Below are 20275 nucleotides of genomic sequence, written 5' to 3'. Positions count from 1 at the left end.
TAAGTAGCCTGACCACCCCACAATGTATGTACATCTCAAAACATTACATTGTACCCCATAACTACATATAATTATTATTTGTCAATTAAAAATAAAACTAAAGAAAAATACTGGGACAGGTGTCTGTCTGGCTGAGCAGACAGGCTGGGACACCGTGTCTCACACTGGAGTAACTGGGCTCCATTCTTGACTCTGCATCCTGCCAAAACAGACCCTCGGAGGCAGTGCTGGCTCAATTCTGCTGCCCACATGATAGACCTGGGTTGAGTTTGGAGGCAGATGAAGAATGAACATTACATTCAATTTTAATGGATATGAAATCTGAAGAATCTATATACAACATTGCTATTGCCTCTGTTAGTTCTCAAAATTAAATGAACCTACCAATATGCAATTGTGTTGACATTTTGACTCATTTTGACATTTAATTACTTCCATGTATAATCTGAAAATCTTTAACACATGGCCTGATTATAATTCGATCATATTAAAAATGAAAATATGACTTGTAAGTGTAAGGATTGAATTGTCTATCAGTCATAGTTTATTGTTCAAGATTCAATTTATGTAAATTTCATCTAGGAATATAATTGCTATAACTTGAGTTTCGTTTATTGGAAAAAATGTAAGTAATTTGCCTCTGAAGAGTCAATGTATCTGGATTTTTATTGACAGGAAATTATGCCATCTAATGTATTTCTCTTAAACTTTAACTGTCAAAAAACTTCTGAACAATCTTTACTTAATTTTGTTTAGTTCCATATATTTGAAAAGATTCTTTTAGCTTCTTTCACATGTTCTCTGTTCTGATCTTTCCTTAAAAGACTTAACAGTCACTGTCCGAATGTGGCCTCCTGGGGTCCTTTCACCAACAATTAAAAGGGAGAGGCTTTAGGCCGGCGCCGTGGCTCAACGGGCTAATCCTCCGCCTAGCAGCACCGGCACACCAGGTTCTAGTCCCCGTCGGGGCGCCGGATTCTGTCCCAGTTGCCGCTCTTCCAGGCCAGCTCTCTGCTATGGCCCAGGAGTGCAGTGGAGGATGGCCCAAGTGCTTGGGCCCTGCACCCCATGGGAGACCAGGAGAAGCACCTGGCTCCTGGCTTCGGATCAGCGTGGTGCACCAGCCGCAGCGCGCTGGCTGTGGCGGCCATTGGAGGGTGAACCAACGGCAAAGGAAGACCTTTGTCTCTGTCTCTCTCTCTCTCACTGTCCACTCTGCCTGTCAAAAAATAAATAAATAAAAATAAATAAATAAAAGGGAGAGGCTTTGACAAAGGGGAACACAGAAAAAGAATGGAGGGGGAGGAAGAAGGTAGAAAGGTATACAGGCCTGACACACCTGCACCTCAGAACTGCCACAGATCTACTGTTGTGTTTGTGCAAAGAATACTAGGATTTTCCTGAAAAAAAATTCATGCTGGCAATGTTCTATGAGTTTTTAAAGCTAACATAATGACAATGCTGTGTAAGTGACAAACAGATTTCATTTTGGTGCAGAAAAACTTGAAATCCATGCATAGCTTTTTCGTAATACACATTTTCCATTTTCCATGAGCTTACTGAAGACCTTCCATATATTTCTGGCATCTTTATGAGAACTAGGCATAGGGCAGCCAGCTCAAATAAAATGCTGAAATGGATAATAATTTTATATAGCCAAGCCAAGCATTCGACTCAGCAGAGGGGAAGGAACAAAACAGAAATGGACAGAACAGGAAGCTGCCCTAAGACCTCTCTGAAATACTCTGGATTGATAAACAGGTGCTAGATAGGAAAAATGCTGGAGACAGCAGTTTTGATAGCTGGACTCCAGTGTTTTCTCTGCTGCTGATTATAAATGTGTAACACTAACGCCTCAACTCAACTTCTGAGGGGATCAGACTCCTCATCTGAAGAAAAATGGGAATGATCCTGTAATAGCCAAAGACCCTATGGCTCTACAACTGAAACTCAGGCCTGAGCTCAGCTCCCGTCTCAGTCCAGGAGGGTCCAGCATCACACAGGGAAGAGTATCTGCGGCAGGTCATTAAGCATCAGAACACACAGGGAAGGGCAGGCATTGGACCTAGGTTAAGATACCAGTTAAGGTGTCCAGGTCCCATTTCAGAGTTACCTGGGTTCAATACTCAGCGCTAGCTCCTGTATTCAGTTTCCTACTAACGCAAACTCTGAGAGACAGCGCTGATAATCAAGTAGTTGGGTGCCTGCCATCAATGGGAGAGACCTGGATTGGGTGTCCGGCTCCTGGCTCGGTTCCAGGCTCAGCCCTGGTCATTATGGGTATTTGGGGAGTGAACCAGTAGATGGGGAGAGTATTTTGCTCTTGTTCACACTCTCTCTCTCTACATCCCTCCCTGTGCTTTTTTGGGGGAACAATTCCCCAGGTCAAGTCTCGTGAGCCCTGATCGTTTTAATCATTTACTCAGAATAGACAAATGTGATCCCACTGCACTGAGGAAGAGTAGTCCCCAGCAGACAAACTCAGATAATCACCGGGATCAGATAAAACAGAGATAAACCCAGAAGCAAGCAGAGAACAGATGTTTTGTCCACTAATAGTACAGCACCACATTGATATAACTTAGGGAAAACCCATCCTCAAAGTTCTCCCCAAAACTCTACCAGTGATTAGAGGGACTTCTGGAACCAAAAGTAAAATAAAATCACCACTAATGCCCTGAGGGTAACTTAGAGAGGAAGCAGGTAACCATATTTCATCAAGGCTGTCAATGAAAGTTACACCAACACTGAGGAACACATTTGCTCATCTTCTGGCCTCACCTCTAAAGAAAGAATTGGGAAAAATCAAGGTCAGACTTAAGTGGGAAGAAAAGAAAATGTGGTCTTTCTTTTTTCTACTCTCCCCCCCCCCCTTTTTTTTTTTTGACAGGCAGAGTGGATAGTGAGAGAGAGAGAGAGAGAGACAGAGAGAAAGGTCTTCCTTTTTGCCGTTGGTTCACCCTCCAATGGCCGCTGCGGCCAGTGGATCTCGCTGATCCAAAGCCAGGAGCCAGGTGCTTCTCCTGGTCTCCCATGCGGGTGCAGGGCCCAAGGACTTGGGCCATCCTCCACTGCCTTCCCAGGCCATAGCAGAGAGCTGGCCTGGAAGAGGGGCAACCGGGATAGAATCCGGCGCCTCAACCGGGACTAGAACCTGGTGTGCCAGCGCCACAAGGCGGAGGATTAGCCTGTTAAACCACGGCGCCGGCCTACTCATCCCCTTTCTATGCCACAATCCTTTCCCCTATGCCTCCTGAGTATTTCAGGAGCAGATTCACTCAGTTGCTTATGGAGTTTGCTCTGAGCTTGAAACTCCTAGCTATAGAGCAACATCTGCACCAATAGTGGCTATTCCAGGGAAAATGGCTATGAACTGGAAAGCAGAGGGAAGCCTTTATGGTCCCCATAAATCACCCCTGTACCTGTGAACAGCCCAAATCAAATTCCCCTGTAAGAAAAACACAGGAGTGGAGAGGAGGGCAGTGAGGTATCACAAAAGAATTTAGAAGTCTGGGATTAGCCAGAACCAGCCTTTCTAGGGCTTCACCCAAAGCAGGAAATTGCTGCACCGCTCCATGGCTTCCCTGCACCGGTGCCCGGGCAATGGGCCAATCCGCTAACCCCTTCCCTGGCCTAGCACAGACAGCGTAGTCAGTGTTGCCCTGGCCCCACCATAACCCTGGCTGGCTTGAGAAAAGCTGGCAGAGAGAGAGCAGGCTTGTGCTATTTAAAGCCATAAGCAGCTACTGTGAATGGAGATGAGCTGTTTTAGCAGATGAGGCTGGACATGTAAGGTTTTCACTCGCCCTAATGAAGCTCACTCACCTGCTGAAGCTAGGCACCCAAATGTAGAAGAGCTCATTTCCAATTATCAGTCCTCATCTCTCTATGCCATCTAGAATTTTTCATAAATTTTTAGATTACAAATCTATTCCATTTGTTGTCTCAAAATATACTGATAAAATGATTAATCTTATTAAACATATGCTATGGTTTGAACAAGGTTTATCATACATATGCACACAACTCATGCACAGTTTAATTCTCATTTAAGGTAACAAGAGGATGGAAACTTAATCCAACTGGAGCGTTTAGGGGTAAGGCCTTTCTGGGGTGATTCAGATTAAAGGTGATTAAGGAAGAATTCCTAGGATTGAGTCCTGGTGGCTTCATAGAGAGAGAGAAGGGCAGAGTTTTTGGAGTAGCATTTAGGCTACAGCTTGCTATATCTATTTCCCATAACAGAGTGTCTGAGTTCAAGTCCAGCCTCACTGTCTGTTCCAGTCTCTTACTAACGGGACCCTGGAGGACAGCAGGTGATGGCTCAACTAGTTGAGTCCTTACCACCCTTGTGGGAAACATGAGTTCCCGGTTCCTGGCTTTAGCCTGGCCCAGTTCTGGCTGTTGTAATCATCTGGGGAATGAGCCAGCACATGGGATATTGATGGATCGATCAATCTCTTTGTCTCTCTGCCTTTCAAAGAAATAAAACAATCTTAAAAGACAGAAAAAAAAATCAGAAGATGGACACACGTGTTTTCTCTGTCTCTTGCCATGTGATACCTTGTGCCACCCCAGGATTCTGCCAGCCAGAAGGTCACCACCAAATGCAGTCCCTTGACCTTGCACCTCCTGAACTGTAAGCTAAAATAAAGCTCTTTATTCTTTATAACTTACCTGGTCTGTGGTATTTGTGCTACTGTGTTATTGGCAACATAAAATGAACTAATACAAAATAACACCAAAACACCTAAGGGGCTATTTTATATAACCATATCAGCATGCTCCTTTATATACATTAAAGATATGTATACAGACATGGAAGAGAGTGTGAGAGATGAAAGAGAGAGAGAGAGAGAGAGAGAGAGATCCATTTATATGTCTGTGTTGAAATTCAAGCCATCTTATCAGAAAGTTCTGACCAGGGACAATCACTGAGAACCAAGATGACACAATGATCAAAGGCACAGGTTCTGAATACAGGTCTCTGCAGCTTATGTGAGATACAGGACAAGACACTCACTTCTCTAGACTCCTAATCTGTGTATGGGAACTGCTGTTAAGAAGATTCCAGGAAGGACAGCCTGTGCCTGGCACATGGCAGTCACTGCTGGTTAAATTCACCTGCATTAGCATTATGACAGAACATCTATGGTAACTCAAGAGGACCATCACGGTAAATTAATTTTTTTTCTGAATTTCAGACATTATCTCACTCACCCTGATAAAACTGGCCTCTCACTTGATCTTGGCTTATTACTTCCTAAATGTGCTCACAAGCTCTGATTGTGAGCTCTGATTCATCCTTAAACCTTTCTTCAACCAGTGTTTCCTCAGAGAAATCATCCCTGACCCTTGTGCCTAGATCAGGTAACTCGGTTACTTTTTCAAAACATCCCTTCCCCTTGTAGCATTTATGCTAGTTTGTTGTTTATTACTCAGTTGAATGACCTTTCCAATGGCTGTATTTCCCTCTGTAGCTAAACTCTATGGGGACTAACACTGTGCCTGCTTTTGCTCACTGTTACACTGGCAGTGCTGAAAGTAGCAGGCACAAGGCAGGTGCTCAGTAAACACAGAATGGATGAGTGATTGGGCCAGGTTCTACCAGGTATCAATTAATCTACTTACATCCTCCCAAATAGCAGCAGAAGTGAGAATTTAGCCGCAGGAACAGAAAGAGTCCTGTTACCCGGGAAGAAAAGGTTTGAAAGCCAATACTTGTCTAAAGAAGTCAAACAATCCAAGAAACTGAAGAGGTGTGCCTTTGTGCACTTGGCTTGAGAACCTTTATAATGTTCCATTAAGGAGAACTCATTAAAAAATGAAGGATTACAAAGTAGAGTTCTGAGTAGCAAAGGGGAAATAGAAATTCTACACAAAGGAGGCACTGATTCAACTAAGGCTCTGAAACCGGGTGATGGGGAACAAAGGATGACATGGTCTACGATGCATTCATTCAGTAATCTATCAGAGAGTTTGCACCTGCTATATATGAGACATCATGCCTAGTTTGTGGGTGTAAGACTCAGTTCTCATTCTCATGGAATCTCCAGTTTAGCACAGGGACAGGGAAGAATAGGTGTGCAGTCAGTGCTCCAAAAGGCAAATGACAGGTTGCTGTGGTTAACAACTTTGATCAGAAAGTCAGTAAACAGTCATATTTATTTTATTCTGAACAGTTAGTCAAAGGGTAGGCATTTAGCATATTGGGTAACATGCCAGTTAGCAGACATTTGTTTCCCACATCTGAGTACCTAGGATCAAGTACCAGTTCCAGCACCTGATTACAGCTTCCCGTTAAAGCAGACCTGGAAGGGTCTATTGGCTCAAGTAATTAGGTTCCTACGACCCATGTGGGAAATCTTGATTGGGTTCACAACTCTTGGTTTTAGCTCAGTGCCCAGCCTTTGCAGGCATCCGAGGAGTAAACCAGTGGATAGGATGTGTGTATATGTGTGTGTGTGTGTGTGTGTGAGAGAGAGAGTGTGTGTGCATTTTTAATTTTTCTAAAAAATTCAAATTACAATACTATAACAATGTCTTTTAAAAATCATACCCATTTTTCTTTAAAACATATCAGGTTGCCTCACTGACATATATCTGTTTCTGCTGCTAACAGGAATAAGCTAATTTAAGAGACACACTATACCGGTAATATGATATTGAACTTAAGTATGGGTTTAGGTGAAAATGATGTTGTTCCTTCAAAGGATTACATGTAGGAAAAAAAAAAGAGATGAGAAATGGGAGAGAAAAAATTCATAAAAATCAAAAAGAGAGAATGGGGGGATATATGAAATCTTAGGGGCCTTAAGTATTTCAAGTTCATAATGCTCTTCATTTTGTGAAAATAACACACAGCAGAAACTAAATGCATCAAAGAAAGGTTGATAATTCACCTTCCCAAAGTGACAAATCTCCATTCCAACAGTTACACCAATCAGGCTGTTATTATGAACTTGTTGAGTATACACCATATGCCAAGCACCACTAGGAACCCAAGGCAAAGAGCTGCTGTCCTTGGGAGCATCATGAAATGCCTGCAACAAAGTTCAAGATAATTTAGAGATGTCAATAATGGCTACCAAGATTCACAGTGCTAATAAGTGCAAAGTGACTAGGCTTACTGCTTTAGCTAGAAGGTGAGGAATACCCTCCTTGAGGACATGGAATATAAGTTAATATGCAAATGATGAATAGGAACCTCTATTTTAAGATATAGACTAGAATATTCCAAAGAAACAGAAGGTCCAAGTGGTCAGAGACAGAAAAAATCTGGATTGTTTCAAAGATAAAAAGAAGACCAGAATGGTTGATTACAGAAAACAGAGAGAGGAGTAAAAGGGAATGACATCAAAGATCTGGCAGAAGAGTGATTCTCAAAATGTGCTGTCAGCTGGAAACTTTATAGAAATGCAAACTTTCAGGCCCCTCTGCATAACTACTCAGTCAGAAATTGACATTTTGTCCAGAAATCTGTTTTAACAATCCCTCCAGGGAATGCTGTTGCCCATTAAGATTAGAGGCTTTTTGAAGAAACCAATGATTCTCAACCCCAGTTGTCTATTAGAGTCATCCAGAGGACCACTTGACCTCCTTATCCTGAGCCTTACCCAAGTCCATGTGAATATGGATCTCTGGAGTTAGGATGTAGATATGTGCTTCTTTTAACAATCTCTTTGGGTAACTATGATATACCCTAATTATTGGAAACACTGACTTAAGATCTTAAAAGTCATGGTCAAAAGTTTGGATTTTAATGGGAAGCCAGTGACGGTTTGTAAACAGAGAAGTGGTCATCAAATTTAGAAATGGCACTTCAGCTCCTATGTCAGGCTGAGAGGAGCAAGAATTGGGTCAAAAACACCATTAAGAAGGTCATTGGGTGCTCACTTCGGCAGCACATATACTAAAATTGAAACGATACAGAGAAGATTAGCATGGCCCCTGTGCAAGGATGACACACAAATTCATGAAGCATTCCATATTTTCCACACTGTGGCACAGTGGGTTAAGGCCCTGGCCTGAAGTACCAGCATCCCATATGGGTGCCAGTTCAACACCTGGCTGCTGGGGCCGGTGCCATGGTGCAGTAGGTTAATCTGCTTCCTGCAGCACTGGCATCCCATATGGGCGCTGGTTCTAGTCCCGGCTTCTCCTCTTCCAACCCAGCTCTCTGCTGTGGCCTGGGAAAGCAGTAGAAGATGGCCCAAGTCCTTAGGCCCCTGCACCCACATGGGAGACCCAGAAGATTCCTGGTTCCTGGCTTTGGATCAGTGCAGCTCCAGCTGTTGCAGCCAATTGGGGAGTGAACCAGTGGATGGAAGACCTCTCTCTCTCTCTCTGCCTCTCCTCTCTCTGTGTAACTCTTCCAAGTAAATAAAATAAATCTTTAAAAAAAAAAAAAGGTCACTTGGATTACTGGGATTGCCAGGGAAGAGACAATAGTGGTTAAGATCAAAGTTGAAGCACTATAGATACAGCAAGTAGATTCAGAACATATCATATAGAAAAATATCAAAAATATCATTTTTGATAGGGATCTGATGGGGAGATGAGGAACAAAAGAAATTTTTGTAAGCCTAGATTTTGGCCTCAGAATAGTGCCCAAAATTTTCCTTTTGCAGGAAAACTGGGGTGGTTTTCAAGGGCTGATCTTTGGTCCCATTTGAGATGTGGCCCTGTTAGATTTATACCTCCCAACGAAGATGTTGAGCATGCAGTGATACATACATACAAGTCAGGAACTCAAAAGAGAGGTCAGGATCAGAGACATATAAGAGCTGTTAGTGTGTAGGCAGCATATGGTAATATAGGAGCATCTGGTTGGTTGGGGAAAGTGCTGGGTAAAGCAGAAGCTGAGATACAGACACAGTACATGGTTGACTTGTGGGAACCCACAAACTCACAGTCCTAGACTTAAGGTATAGGACAACTGAAACTCTCAGAGCCTCCATGCTGCTCCATGGCACAACCCCAAAAGCAGATCACAGAAGAAAAATGGTCCTTCTTATGAACTACAACCACAAAATAACAATATCAGCAACTAATTAAAAACTCCATGTATCATCAGGAAATATCTCCCCAAACCAAATAAGAAAACCCGGAATCAGATATGTTAAGCAACACATCCAAGTTCACCAGATTTCTGTTTTATATTAGAATACAGCCTCAGAAGATGGCACTCATGGGTGCCATCTAAAGAATAGGTAGCTTCCAGGCAAGGGGACCAAGAGAGGAGGCATAGGTAATCAATTTGGGACCAACAAATGCTGAGTCACAAAACAGACAATGGAGCTAGAATCTAGCATGCAGATCATGTTAGAAATGCAGACTTTCAGGGCCCTATGCAGACTTCAGTCAGAAATGCATGCTTTAACAAGCCCTCAAGAGATCCTGATGCCCACTGAAGTGAGAAGCCCCTTGGGGAAAACAATGACCCTCCGCTCTTGGTTGCATCTTTCTCAAATGCAACATATGAGTGACTCTCCCAGAAAAATGGCTGCCTCAACAGAGCTGACACAAAAGTCTTCTCTTGAGTAACTCAGTGTTCCCCTATCAGCCCATCCAAGAGACAATTCCTGCAGTTCTTAATATTTTACACAAATAATCTCTTTATACAAATTATCTCACATCTCATAATAGGAGTCAAGCTGAAGCATCTCCCAAAACCATAAGCGCAGGTAGGTTCTTCAGTGGCTTCAAGAACACAGGACTTGGCTGGCGCCACGGCTCAATAGGCTAATCCTCCACCTGCGGCGCCTGTACACCGGGTTCTAGTCCCGGTCAGGGCACCGGATTCTGTCCCGGTTGCTCCTCTTCCAGTCCAGCTCTCTGCTGTGGCCCAGGAGTACAGTGGAGGGTGGCCCAAGTCCTTGGGCCCTGCACCCGCATGGGAGACCAGGAGAAGCACCTGGCTCCTGGCTTCAGATCAGCATGGTGCACCAGCCGCAGCGCACCAGCCACGGCGGCCATTGGGGGGTGAACCAACAGCAAAGGAAGACCTTTCTCTCTGTCTCCCTCTCTCTCACTGTACACTCTGCCTGTCAAAAAACAAACAAACAACAACACAGGACTTACTCATATTTACAGGATTAAAAACCAAATTTCAGAGACCAGTGTTGTGACACAGGTTAAGCCATTGCTGGTGATTCTGGCATTTGAGAGTGCCAACTCAAGTCCAGGCTGCTCCACTTCAGATCCACATTCCAGGTGAGGTGCCTGGATAGGCAGAGAATGCCCCTGCCATACGTGTGGAAACCAGGATGCAGTTCCTGGATCCTGGATTCATTTTGGCCCAGATTTGAATGTTGCAGCCATCTGGGAAGCAAACCAGTGAATGGAAGTTTTCTGTCTCTCTCTCCTACCCTCTTCCCTGCTCTTTTCATCCTTGTCACGCAAATCTTAAAAAACACTAATTTTAAAATTTAGAAAAATAGATCGGAGCGGCAAGATGGCAGAATAGGTAGGGAGCACATTGATAGTCCAGGGAGAGACAGTTTAATAAAAGTGGAGATACTGCAGGTTCAAGGAAGAATAGGGGAAAAAACAGCAAAGGAAACTCTTCCGGAACTAGTGATTCACAGAGGACCAGCGTGGAGAGCGTGGGAGCCCAGGTTCGGGACACCAGCGGCAGACTCAACGCACCAGCGCTGGAACGCGAGGTGAGCCAAACCTCAACAGCCTGAGACACCAGCGGGAAAGCAGAAAGAGGAGAGTAGAGGGAACGAGGCTTGAAACCCCGTGGGGAAAAGTTCACCAGGCTAACTAGAAGAGAGAGAGAGAGAGAGAGAAAAAAAAAAGTGACCGATACAGACACGAGTTTCTCTCTCTCTGCTCACCTCTCAAAGGCGAGCAACACAAAGAACAGGCGCCATTTTGGACATACGTCATAAGCAGGGCGACCTCAGGTCTGCACCGGCCCTGAGCCTAGCAGAAACACCTGACTCTGGGGGGAGGGGTGAAATAACAGGAGATTAGGATTTAATGAATGCGTGGTGCTAATGAACTGAGACTGTGAAAAAAGAGACGGTGCAGGAGAGAACTCACGGAATCATGTGAGTACTCTCAAGAGACACTACAATCCAGTAACCTTGGCAACCCAGTGAGAGTCTGTAGGAGAATTGGAGCCCACACTGAGGGCAGCAGATTCCCTGTGTGGTCCTTGGGAAAGAGCTTCTGATCTCTGGCTCCTGTGGGTATATCATTCGCCTGCAAACCACCTCCAATTCCGTTCAGCTGAGTGCAATTACTTCCCTTTTGAATCAAAAAAAAAAAAAAGAGAGAGAGAGAGAGAGATTTACCATACCTAACCTGGGAGTGTCATCTTTCACACACCCTCAACCCTGAGGAACCAGAGCTCTCAGGCCACCCCCATCTCAAGTCTCTAAGGCTCCATCCAAAGCAGACAGTCCACTTATCCTAGAGTCACAGTATAAAAAGAAAAAAACACTACAGTGAAGAAACCAAAGAATATTTCCAATATGTCAAACAACAAATGCAAAAACCAAGCTAACAAGAACAAGGAAGACACTATGACGCCCCCAAATGAAAAAGACACCCCAATTCAAGATTATGAAGATGATGAGATAGAAGAAATACAAGAAGCGGATCTCAAAAAATTGATAAGAACATTAAGAAGTTCTCAAAAACAAATTCTTGAACTACAGAAATCCTTAATGGACAAGATAGAAAATCTCTCACACGAAAATGAACTATTAAGGAGGAATCAAAATGAAATGAAACAACTAGTAGAACAAGAAACTGTGATAGTGACGAGAAATCATAATGAAATGAAAAATTCAATAGATCAAATGACAAACATATTAGAGAGCCTTAAAAACAGAATGGGTGAAGCAGAAGAGAGAATATCAGACTTAGAAGACAGAGCACAGGAAAGTATACAGTCATACCAAAGAAAAGAAGAGGAAATTAGAGATCTAAAAAATATTGTTGGGACTCTACAGGATACTATTAAAAAACTCAACATTCGGGTTCTAGGAGTTCCTGAAGGCATGGAGAGAGAGAAAGGATTAGAAGGCCTTTTTAGTGAGATACTTGCAGAGAACTTCCCGGGTCTGGAGAAAGACAGAGACCTCCTAGTACAGGAAGCTCATAGAACGCCTAGTAAACATGACCAAAAGAGATCCTCACCACAACATGTTGTAATCAAACTCACCGCAGTGAAACATAAAGATCCTAAAATGTGCAAGAGAGAAACGTCAGACCACTCTCAGAGGATCTCCAATTAGACTCACAGCTGACTTCTCATCAGAAACCCTATAAGCTAGAAGGGAATGGCAAGACATAGCACAGGCACTAAGAGAGAAAAACTGCCAGCCCAGAATATTATATCCTACAAAGCTCTCATTTGTGAGTGAAGGTGAAATAAAGACCTTTCATAGCAAACAGAAATGGAAAGAATTTGTCGCCACTCGTCCTGCCCTGCAAAAGATGCTTAAAGATGTGTTACACACAGAAACACAGAAACATGGTCATCAATATGAAGGAAGGTAAAGGAAGGAAACCTCACAGCAAAAGATCACAGGAAACTCAATTTCTCTTTGACATAGAATTAAAATCTGATGCTCTGTTAAAGCAATGTGTTAAAGTAATCTATTATGTTCTCTTGATGTCTGTTAAATTCTAATTGTTCAAAAACAGCTGAATTTTTATTAAGAGCTATGGGTTATTTAAATAGGTGCTTTTTTCAAAAATTTGAATAATCACCTTGTAACAATGATCAAATTTGGTCTATAATATGTCATGTTTTTAAGGAATCTTATTTCAACCAGATATTTTGGATTTTGAGCCTTCTTGGCATTCTTGACAGGCATTCAAAAAATCAAAGTTTCAAACAATCTGGACTCTAAAATTTGCAGTAAATCCTGGACTTTGGTTTTTCCAGCTTGGGCCCAACTGAAAAAATCGAAGGACCTATGTCTCTCATCTTATAGAGACACCAACTAATCAGGCTATTTGGATTATAGTAGAAGTACTGTCAAGATGTGACGTGGTACTAAATTTTAAGTTTCTATAATGGAAAATGCTATTAATACAAATGTTTGAGAATTAAAAAGTCTAATGATCTTGTGTTACTAGACATGATAGTTATCTTAAAGAGAAATCCCCAGAGGCCTAAAGGGTTAAATACTTGTAAAATCCTACAGGTGCTTTCAAAAATACTGGGAAGTAAGCAAGTGCCTCTTGTTGGTTGATGAGTTTATAATTTTAAACATGGCGACTTAAAGTCTTTTGTCATCCACAGTTACATATGATGTGCTGCTCATAAAACTAAAGCGTTGTTGGTTCTGTGTTTAGCTGTCCTCCTATAGGTTCCTATGAACTTTTTCCACCCACTTCTATTGTATTCAGTACTTTGGGATGACTCTGTAATCAGATGAAGCCAATAATGTATTAACAGTACCAACTGAGAGAAAGTATGGTTAACTGAGGTTACTAAAAACAAAAAGCAATTCAAATCAATTGGCAATCTACAAAAAGAGTTAAAGATTTTAAAAGCTATTATTAAAATTGATGTATTGGTCTATTATGCTATATTATATGTGTGTACATATTGTATGTCCACATGGGGAAATTTTATTAAGAGTTTTATTTTAAATGGCTTATAGATAAGATTGTCCATAAATTTAAGCTGCTAAAATCAATCAAAGATACATTTTAATTTGTGGGACCTGAATCTGTGTATCATATGTTTTAGACTTGTTGGTAGAAAGAAACTAAAAACATTTTAGATGGTTGTGCTTAAGTTTACTGGTTAAACAAACTACACCATGTTAGATATTTAAGAGGTGTTTCCAAATACATGATTCTTAAAATTTATAGAAGGCATTGGACCTTCTGGTAAATGTTTTCTTAAGTTGTTATCTAATGGTTGAAATGGTTTGCTAAGTATTCATGTAATATTGCTATTGTCAGCAAGCGATCTAGGACTTGCTCCCTCATTTCTCTAGTCTAAGCCCAACTTGTTCTTTCATTTCTCTATTCTCCTCAAGGTAGGAAACTAATTCTATTATGAAGGAATCTGTAGGACGCACAATTTAATCTTTAGACCTTATAAAAGAGATGGCTAACATTTTTCTGTAATAGCATAGCCAAAATAAGAGCTTAAATTATAATCTCATAGCTAGATTCACTTCACCATCAGCGAAGTATAGAGTAAGTAGAAAAAACCTCCCTTTCAGACCAAAGGGAAAGAAAGTTTTAAAGTGAGAATATAATTTTCCTCATGGGCATTGTCTACCTTAGAAAAACTACTACAGAACATGCCTGTGACTATAGACTTGTAGTTCAGGCCACCGAAGATTAGAGATGGGACACGGGCACTCCCTTGACTTGCATTCTCTGGTCTGATTTAACAAAAACCAGGAGGAAAAGAAAGCTAGGCATCAGAAGCAATGGGTGGCAGGCCTATTAATGGCTGATCTATACAGTGATCTGCCCTCAAGGAGACCCAACAGGCCAGTCCACTGCAGTGGCTTTCAATGTGGTAAGCCTGGGCTTCAGGAGAAGTCAGCTTGTGAAGAGCCCTGGCAGCTCTGCCAAGAGTTGGATCACTGGAAATGGACCTGCCCTGGAGTCGAAGGATGCCCAGGTCAGAGCCACAGACCTTATTGGCTCTAAGCTGAAAAGCCCTTCACTCAGCCCTACTTCCAAAGTGACCACTGCAGCTGAGGGGATGGCCAAGTAGGGTCAGCAACATTGCAGGCAGAACTGTAAATTTCTTGTTAGAGATGCCCCCTGCCTTTACCTGGCCAGCTCTCCTCCCAGGCCATCCAAGTAATTAAAGTCAACAGAGTGCCTTCCCCTAGGAGGGTCACACCTCCCTTAGGATGTACCCCATGTGAAGAGATAGATAGGTCTGGGCCTCTTAACTTACAAGGCCTAAAGCCCAACAGATTATTACCAGGCCCCTTCTGTCAGGTTCTATTTGCCTCTCAATCAGAAAACTTAATTGTAGCTTAGACAGCACCTTTCTTAGCTCCTCTAATAATGACTCTGTCCTTTGTTCTAGACCCTGTCTAGCGCACTTGGGCCTCATTCCTTCGTAATCATAACCTCTTCTCTACCTCCAATGGCTCTACTCCCAACCTGTGTGTACTGATGGTCCTCTTCCCCACTTAATGCTGTATAATTGTTCAATCCTGGTAAATGCCACTCTTAGGATCATTGGTACTATCCTCACCCTGTCTTTTATGACCTTGTCTAAATATGATCAGAGTCGGCGAACTTGGAAGGCTTCCATAGCCTTGGCAACTCATGACAACAGCCTAGGGTGGTTACTGGTGCCATAAACTAGAGTGTCAATTTGTTGGGTCAACAACAGGAGCCACTGTGCGCTTGCTCCTCATGTGGGATCTCTGTCCTTAATGTGCTGTACATTTTGATTTAATGCTACAACTAGTACTCAAACAGTATGTTTCACTTTGTGTTTCTATGTGGGTGCAAACTGTTGAAATCTTTATACTAAATTGATCTTCTGTATATAAAGAGAATTGAAAATGAATCTTGATGTGAATGGAAGGGGAGAGGGAGCAGGAGAGGGGAGGGTTGCGGGTGGGAGGGAAGTTATGGGAGGGGGAAGCCATTGTAATCCATAAGCTGTACATTGGAAATTTATATTCATTAAATAAAAGTTAAAAAAAAATAAAATAAATTAGAAAAATAGCTAGCAGAAAGTATCCAGCTCACAGAACTTGAAAACATAAGTAATCATACATATAACCTCTACTTCATACTATGATTAATGAACAACAGTCAATATGATGCTTTGACCTGTCCTTTTGCTAGGAATGTACCTTCCATAAGATAAAGCAGAACACAAACTTCTAGTAATTGAACATGTATCCCAGGAAGGAACTCAGAAAGCTAACAGCCTAAAGGTTTCCCGTTTTTAGAGCTCTTACCCATGGTGATCAGAGGCAGAGCAGATGGCAGTGAATGCTCGTCACTCTTTCACAGGGCCGCACTAAATAGTACTGGTCTACAAATGATTTAATCACTTTATTAGAAAAGGTACAGAGAAAGAAATGTGTGCTCATTAGGATATAAGGTCAATAATTTTGGATGTTTTCCAGTACTAAAAAGCAGTAAAAATGATTCATTACATAGTTTGGTTTATAAAATATTTCACACATAAGATCCTACAAGTCACACCAAAAGAAAAAAAAAAAATCACTGAGCTGGAGTCAGCATGACAGCACAGCAGGTTGAGCTGCTGCCTGCAATGTTGGCATTCCATACTGGGGTACAAGTTCAAGTCTAAGCTGTTCTGTTTCTGATCCACCTTCCTGCTAATGTGCCTGGGAAGGAAGCAGAGGACCTCCCCACCCCACCCCCACCCATGTAGGAGGCCAGGATGGAGTTCCTGTCTCCAGGCTTTGGCCTGGTCCAGACATGGCTTTTGTAACCACCTTGGGAATGAACTAGTAGATGAAGGATCTCTCACACTCTCTGTCTCTCCTTTCTCTCTGTCACTCTACCTTCCAAATAGATAAGTAAATCTTTTCTGGACAAAAAAAATCACTGAACTAATTCAACCCATACTTTCTAAGTATGGGAAGGAGGAATAACATGGCCCCAGAATGCAGCCAAAATTTCAAAACATTCTCATAGATGCATACATTTATTTCTCTTTTTTTAAAGCTCACACAGTAACTAAGAGGCCCATCCCCCAAAATGTTAGATCAATGGTTATGGTGCTAGGCCAATATGACCTACAGTCTTCCCTCATTTACATGCTAAGTCTGGATGTGGTAACATCATTAAAGCCAAAAGTGGTAATGAGACACGGGTGACCAAACAGAAGCAGAGATCTCAGGGTGACTGATTTTTATCAGAACCCACATCACTATGCTGGCTCTCCTTTCTCATCCTGGCAGCCAGTCAATGCCATCCTCAGAGCCAGGTATGCAAAATGAAGGTCATAGAAGGCAGGCAGGAAAATACAACCTACTGGCACACTCTACACAAGATCAAATATCCTGCATGCCCAAAGGAAGTATTACCCCAAGATTCCAATCACTGTGTTGAAAGCATCATGTTTCACAGATAATGCTAAATAAAAAGTTTCCCACTGTGTTTGCATGGCTAGCATTTGGAAATTCTCATATTGAGTGCTGTCTGCATTTTCTGACTTCACAGACTCAGGGATGTATTGCAGAACTGGGCCCCGCTATATTCTTAGGATGCTCCAGCACCTAGTAGCACAGTCCTCTCAGCCTATAAAGATCTGAACATAGGGAGATCACCAGGCAGAAGCAAGTCTTCTATGTAGAAATCATCTCCATTTTAAATTGGGGTTGGAAAGTCTTAAAAGCTAGCCAAAACTACAAAATACCAAAATTCAATTTTGATAATGCCCCTCAAAGGCCAGCGCCACAGCTCAATAGGCTAATCCTCCGCCTTGCGGCGCCGGCACACCAGGTTCTAGTCCCAGTCGGAGTACCGGATTCTGTCCTGGTTGCCCCTCTTCCAGGCCAGCTCTCTGCTGTGACCAGGGAGTGCAGTGGAGGACAGCCCAAGTGTTTGGGCCCTGCACCCCATGGGAGACCAGGAGAAGCACCTGGCTCCAGCCATCGGATCAGCGCGGTGCGCCGGCCGCAGCGCACCAGCCGTGGCAGCCATTGGAGGGTGAACCAACGGCAAAGGGAGACCTTTCTCTCTGTCTCTCTCTCACTGTCCACTCTACCTGTCAAAAAAAAAAAAAAAAAAAAAAAAGATAATGCCCCTCAAAGATAAAAATGCATTTTCTGGTAGTTGGAGCCAGGCACTTGCATGCAACCTCTATCTCCATCCCCCTTAAACTGCCTTCAAGGAGGTGTAGTAAATGCAAACTCTGTTGGATATTTTTTTTTCATGGAAAACTCTGGACTAGAAACAAAAGACCTAAGATTAGCTTATTAACCACTACCACCTAAAAAGATATGAAACGAACAAGCTAGGAAGACTCTGAATAGTATGTACTCCATACCACACCACACACCTCATTATCCCAAAAATTTCCTCACTCTGCACTTCATAATCTAAAATATTTGACAAAGGTGGGTGTTCAGCACAGTAAATGAGACATCAGCTAAACACCCACATTCCACTATGAGTGTTTGGGTTCAAGTATTGGCTCTGCTCCTGATTCCAGCTTCCTGTTAACATACAACTGGGAAGGTAGGAGGTAATGGCTCAAATGGTTGGGTCCCTGCCAACCTCATGGGAGACCTGGGTGAGTTCTCCAGTCTCAACTGGGCTTGGCCCAACCCTGGTCCTTGTAGGCAACTGAAGAGTTGTCTCTTGTTCTCTCTCATGAGCTTGCATACACACTCTCTTTTCTCTGCATCCCACATAAAAACAAACAAAATAAAAACACTTGACCCAAATTAAAAGTCTGATAGATATTTTAACATGGAACCTACACCTGGTTAACTCCATTCCAACTAGGATGTAGGCTACATCCCACCACTGAACGGAAACGTTTCCTACAACAGAACTTGTTTGCTTTATGGTGCACTGAATGACTGACCAGTCAACTGCATTAAACCAAAGCATTGTAATAATAACAATAAAAGGTCAATCATGCTTACTGTACCTTCATCAACTTCAAAGATGCTCAGTGGATCAATATATTCTGACTTCATATTTCCAAGCAAAACCTAAAGGAAAAAATTTGCCCTCTGACAGAGCTATATGTAAATCACATGGAAAATAGTAAGTTTTCCCACCAAGGGGGTCTTCTGAGACAGCAGAGGTTACAGAACCCCTCAAAGAAGATGCTGTTAAATGAGTCTTGCGTCAGATGTTGAAGGTGATCACAAAGTTACAAGGATACGCACCAAGGTCTTGAAAAATCAGTTCACTATCTGGGTGGGAAACTCTAGTACATTTTATTTTTCAACCTCAAACACTATGATTACTAATCACAAAACATTAAGGCAAATAAATATAAATAAAAAAGAAAAGGGACATGGATAATAATTACTGATTTCCTTGAAACAACCCTGTGTTTTTGAAAATGCACTAATATTCTCAGCAAGGCCTTGACTGGCCTATCATTACAACCCCCTATTTCATTGAAAGACAGAAACCCTACAAAGGTTAAATAATTTGTTCAAGATCATAAGGCTCATAGTGGTGGAATTAGAGTCAGGTTTTTCTGATACTAAAATAACATTATGCGGGCTGGCGCTGTGGCGTAATAGGTAAAGTCGCTGCCTGAAGTGCCGGCATCCCATCTGGGCATCAGTTCGAGTGCCAGCTGCTCCACTTCCAATCCAGCTCTCTGCTGCGGTCTGGGAAAGCAGTAAAACATGGCCCAAATCCTTGGGCCCTGCACCTGTGTGGGAGAGCCAGAAGAAGCTCCTGAATTCGTATCGGCCCAACTGCGGCTGTTGTGGCCATTTGGAGAGTCAATCAGTGGAAGGAAGACTTCTCTCTCTCTCTGCCTCTACCTCTCTATAACTCTGCCATTCAAAATAAATAAATAAATCTTAAAAAAAGAAAAAAAAAGCTTTGTTAAAAAAAATAACATTATGACAACTCCCAACATGAGTCATTTCCCACAACCACTTTACAAATAGCTTGGCTTTTGTTATGAATGATACTTAAAGTTTTCTAAAGGTATCATAACTTGGAACAGTTTGGCCATTGCTCCTCTTAGTTGATACTTTTGATTATTCTCACTACAAAACTGCAAATTTAACATTCTAGGCACTTTATACATGTAGGACACAACAGGCGGGATTCAGGACAGGTGGGGTACAAAGCACCAGGAATCTATCTACCTGCTCAGACTACAAAAGCACTGGTAAACGTTGTTGAATGACACAACTTTGGAACTCTGGAGTCCGCTGAGGGCTTGAAACTTTTGAGGGAATACTTGAATAATAAATTTTGGTTTACTGCTATTGATTTCAACTCTTTGCAGAGTACCACGTGCCAGCTCCGCCACCCATCAGCTCTGTAACAGGCAGCCATGCATGTGCTCCTACAGTAGCTTATATAAAACTCACAGGAGTCAGGGTAAGCAAAAAGGACCCTGCCGTCCAAATATCAGGAATCTATGCCCTTGTCACTGACTGCTGATTCTGATCACAAAGAGGCACAAAATGGCCTTTGTTGCATCTCCCTTTCTTATTGAAAAATGCCCTCCTTATCTGGCTGAAGTGAACTGAAGGGAGCTACCATATTTTTTGGGTCTACATCATTTTTATCTTTTGCCCATTTTAGGGGCCACATGTTGAATAGTAGGACATTCAATACA

The 20275-nt window shown here is 42.4% G+C and overlaps 1 protein-coding gene and 1 non-coding gene across 6 annotated transcripts in view; one reads left to right on the top strand and one right to left on the bottom strand.

The window, feature by feature from the left end:
* Positions 1 to 20275, bottom strand: part of ADAMTS3 (ADAM metallopeptidase with thrombospondin type 1 motif 3) — a 321081-nt gene that overhangs the window by 265583 nt on the left and 35223 nt on the right. The gene's annotated exons all lie outside the window — the stretch shown is intronic.
* On the top strand, positions 7889 to 7995 carry LOC133766091 (U6 spliceosomal RNA). Its single transcript, XR_009866648.1, has one exon. It is a non-coding gene; the product is annotated as a U6 spliceosomal RNA (small nuclear RNA).

Source organism: Lepus europaeus, chromosome 8, assembly GCF_033115175.1.
Source record: "Lepus europaeus isolate LE1 chromosome 8, mLepTim1.pri, whole genome shotgun sequence".
In the NCBI taxonomy this organism is placed as follows: domain Eukaryota; kingdom Metazoa; phylum Chordata; class Mammalia; order Lagomorpha; family Leporidae; genus Lepus; species Lepus europaeus.
Note: the sequence above shows the minus strand (reverse complement) of the source record. Positions and strands in the feature narration are given on the sequence as shown.